The sequence below is a fragment of the Sminthopsis crassicaudata genome, chromosome 6 (assembly GCF_048593235.1).
Source record: "Sminthopsis crassicaudata isolate SCR6 chromosome 6, ASM4859323v1, whole genome shotgun sequence".
NCBI lineage: Eukaryota > Metazoa > Chordata > Mammalia > Dasyuromorphia > Dasyuridae > Sminthopsis > Sminthopsis crassicaudata.
In genome coordinates this window covers 254,300,593-254,304,974 of record NC_133622.1, presented here as the reverse complement: position 1 = coordinate 254,304,974, position 4,382 = coordinate 254,300,593, and the positions used below count along the sequence as shown (strand labels likewise).

General features: G+C 49.7%; 1 protein-coding gene across 2 annotated transcripts in view; it reads right to left on the bottom strand.

Moving 5' to 3' along the window:
- Positions 1 to 3,094, bottom strand: part of FADD (Fas associated via death domain) — a 10,085-nt gene extending 6,991 nt beyond the window's left edge. The window contains exon 1 of one of the 2 annotated variants that reach the window (XM_074276645.1): positions 2,928 to 3,094. The gene's annotated coding sequence lies outside the window, so the exon portion shown is untranslated. The remainder of the gene's footprint in view (positions 1 to 2,927) is intronic. The other variant, XM_074276646.1, reaches the window with a different exon arrangement.
- Between the last annotated feature and the right edge of the window lie 1,288 nt (positions 3,095 to 4,382).

Genomic DNA, 4,382 nt, shown 5'->3' with positions numbered 1-4,382 from the left:
AAAAGCTACTATAAAATATAAAGTACCAAACAAAATAAAACATCTCTGTGAAGGGTATAGTCCTAAATTTTTTTTAGATCTAAGAGTTTACTATAATTTGCTTTTGTAAGTATTTTAACTGAATATTTTAAGACTTTAAGACAGTAAAGTCTAGTAATTTGATTTTAGTTAAGAGCTAGGAATTACAAAGAAAAATATTTTTATTCCAGTTAAAAAAAAGTGTCAGTCTCTAACTATTGGATCATACTGTTCTAAGAATGACTTTCTGCTTTGACTTTAATTTCCTTCTGCTAAGGTTAGGTAAGTATCATATTAGATATGATAAAATATATTGATTGTTGTGATCTCTGACTCACATAGGATCTTAAATGTTTCTTTATGTTGTTAAAATTGAGAATAATTTAATTAAGTCCTTCTGTGAAAGCTCTAGAAGATGTCTGCCTGGGGAAATTGGACCTTGGATCAGCCTCTCTCTTCTCTCCCCCTTATCCCCCAGTATTCGATTAAACTATTAGGCTAATGATACTGAGAAGCCTACGAGGTTGACATCCATGAACTACAGGTAGAGTTCTCATGGGAACCATTGGGACACTGAGTCTTTGCATGGGTTGAGGTAAGATTCTCCTGACTCGATTTCCCTGTATGACATTTCCTTATGAATGAATGAATGAATGAATTCTGCCATTTAAGCCTGGATCAATGCAATTGGCTCTCTATATGGCTCTTGCCTGGAGTTGACATGAAATTAGAGAAGCATTATTTCCTTATTATAACTATGTCCCTAATTGTCCTTTTATGGAAAATCATGGCAGGTGATCAGTATGGAGCACATATAGGTGTGTGTGTGTGTGTGTGTGTGTGTGTGTGTGTGTGTGTGTGTGTGTGTGAAAATAAGGTCTTTAATATAAGAATAATTGGTTTATGGGTTTAATATATATATTTATATATTATATATATATATATAATATTTAATATAATATTGGTTTAATATAAGAATAATAGGTTTATGGGACCACTCTGTATTCTATTAATTAAGACAAAATCAGAAACATCTTCAGTTTTATTTTGGAGAAAATGATTTTGATGCAAACGATTCCCAGCAGTGGTCCTCAAACTTTTTAAATAGGGGGCCAGTTCCCTGTCCCTCAGACTGTGGGAGGGCCAGACTGTAGTAAAAACAAAAGCTCACACTCTGTCTCCGTCCCTCAGCCCATTTGCCATAACCCAGCGGGCTGCAAAAACGTCCTCAGCAGCCGCATGTGGCCCGTGGGCTGTAGTTTGAGAACCTCTGCTGGAGGAAAGTAATTAATGAAATCCATTACTTAAATGTTACCTAAATGGGAAAAGTTACTTTTATTTGGCTTTATTATTTAGTTAGAATTACCACTTGGGTACTGAAGGGCAAACATATTTTATTATAAACAGTTTAATTGATATGTATGGTTTTGAAATTAGTCAATGTATTTACACATCCCATCCCAGAATCTTTGTTACAACTCAATTCATTTCAAATTAATTCATTTTTATATTCAAGCTCACTTCTTATAAACAAAATGTTTGTTGATATTCCTTAGCAGAATCTTATTCTCAGCTAAAAGTAAATAACTAGATTTTGGTTTTGGTGGAAAGTTAGTAATAAGATGGGATGATTATAAATACAAAACTCAAGAATTGGTTCAGAATTTCCCGATTCTTCAGTTTGCTTTAGAATTTCCTAAATATATCAACATGACAGTTTGCTAGCCCACATCACAAGGCAAACATAGGTGTTAAACTGGACTTTCTTCCCTCTCTGGAACCTGAATCTGAGATGAAGAATGAACCAGAGGAGCACCAGAAGTTAAATGATGGCAGAGTCTTGGCCAATTTAAAAGGCATCTGTTAGTATGAGCCTAATAATCCTATTGCAGCTCTCAAGTTTACAACTGCAAAGTCTCATTCTACTAGTCGGGGGCTCGCAATTTATGTTTTAGGTTCCTCCTTCAGCCTGTTTTGGGCAATATCCAACTATCTGATGGAGATGAGGAGAGGAGCAGAAGGAAGTATGGACAAATGAACATTCTCTGGTCTAGAAATTTCCTATCTGATGTTCTCATTAGAGCGATAAGGTTTAAATAGCTCTCAGCACTCCAGCTGGTTACTCACACAACAAACTTGAATTGTATTAAGATTTATTCCGAGGGGCGGCTAGGGGGCGCAGTGGAGAGAGCACCAGCCCTGAAGTCAGGAGGACCCGAGTTCCAATCTGGCCTCAGACATTGAGCACGTCCTGGCTGTGTGACCCTGGGCCAGTCACTTAACCCCAATTGCCTCAGCAGAGAAAAAAAATCTATCAACCGAAGGAATATCTGCCCTGGAGAAGCGAATCCCCTAAAAAGCTGCCAGAAAAGCCGCCCACAGTCCAAGCCCCGAGACAGGACCCCCTGCCGGGAGCAGGTTTGGAGCCTTCCCTTTTTCCTCTTGCAGGGACTGTCCCAGACCCTCCCAACCTCAGGCTCCCGTCAATGGCTCTAGAATCTCTCTCCTCTCCCCACTCTATCCCATGACTCAGTGGGTGATTCTGGGGGTCAGAGGCTGGGACGCCAGGAAAGGGTTAATCCCCAAAGTTCCTAGCGCTCCCTTCGGATCCCTAACGGATCCTAGAATTTCAGCGATGTCTTCTAAGAGACTTGCCGGGATGGCTCATTCCTCAACTCCCGGCTTGGATTTCCTTCAGATCGGCCCGGGACTGGCTGGGATTTCCTTCCCAGGGATCAGTGCTGGTTGGCTGATTGCTTGCCCCCAGACTTTGCCCCTTTCTTGTCCCTTTGCTCTCACTTTGGGGTCCTGTCGAGCCTCTTGGGTGCTTTCCTCCCCCCCCCCCCACTGGTCTGGACTTTCCCAGAAGCCCTCCCCCCTCAGCCCGGGCAGCAGACAGCCCCACTCACCCACCTGGTGCCCACCAATGCCAACTCCGCAGGGCCACGTGGGTGGAGAGGTCCAGGGGGAGGCAAAATCGGGAAGGCCGGGCCCCCCAGTCGGAAAGCAGGCCTTCCTCCGAAGAAGGGCCCCGACTTCCTGGTTCCTGCGGGTGACCTGGGCCGGGCCAGACTTGGGGATTTCCTGCTGGGTTCTGGGGCGGAGACTGGGCTGGGGCAGCCCCGACCGGGCCACCAGAGGGCACTCCAAGACCACGTCTGCAGCCCGTCCCTCCAAGGGCCTCTGCCTCCTCTCGGGCCAAGGAGCTCCGAGCCCTGCCCGGCTGTCAGGTGAAGGGAGAAACCCCAGCGGCAACTACCGGATTGAGAATGGGGCAGGGGGAGAATGGGGCAGGGGAGAATGGGGCAGGGGGAGAAAATGGGGGAGGGGAGAGTGGGGCAGGGGGAGAGTGGGGCAGGGGAGAGTGGGGCAGGGGGAGAGTGGGGCAGGGGTGGGAATGGGGCAGGGGGAGAATGGGGGAGGGGGGAGAATGGGGCAGGGGAGAATGGGGCAGGGGAGAATGGGGCAGGGGAGAATGGGGCAGGGGGAGAATGGGGCAGGGGGAGAGTGGGGCAGGGGTGGGAATGGGGCAGGGGGAGAATGGGGGAGGGGGAGAATGGGGCAGGGGGGAGAATGGGGCAGGGGGAGAATGGGGCAGGGGGAGAATGGGGGAGGGGAGAATGGGGCAGGGGGAGAATGGGGCAGGGGGAGAATGGGGGAGGGGGAGAATGGGGCAGGGGAGAATGGGGCAGGGGGAGAATGGGGGGAGGCGGGGTGTCCGGAGGATGTGGCGCCCTCCATACGTCAGAGAAGTGAGGAGGGTGAGAGGGAGCGCTGGCTTCTGTGCTGGTGAGCCCGGGATGCCCGCTGGACTTCGGCCCAGGCCCAAACCATGAGACCGAGGAGGGGCAGGAGGCGTGAGCATCATCTCCGTGAGACTGAACGTGGTCCCCTCCATGTGGGGTGGGTCAGAGGGCAAGAGGAGAGGCCCAGCCCGGGAGGCCCCTGGGGGAGAGCCAGCCAGGGAGATCAAGAAGGAGCAGTCAGAGAGGGAGGGGGAGCCGGAAAAGCAGCCCCGTCCCCAGCGTCCGTGGGTCCTTCTAGCCGTGGGCCCCTCGGGATGGCGGCGCCTGCTTCGGCCCTTCTCCGAGTCATTGAGAAAACCGCGCCTGGCGCCACGTCGGGCCGGGCACTCGGCTGGAGACCTCCGTGCTGGAGCTCGGCCACCGAGCTGTTCCCCAGGGCCCCGGCTGTCTTATTCTCTCTCCCACATCTCGGGGCTTTTCTAACAGCCGAGACACGGCTAAAACCCGGGCAGACTATGCGCAGCACCGCAGAGGTTTATCGCTTTAGGGTCTCTGGCCAGAAAGGAAACGCCCGCTCCCTGAATGACGGACGGACGGCCGGCGTGACTGGTTTCTGAA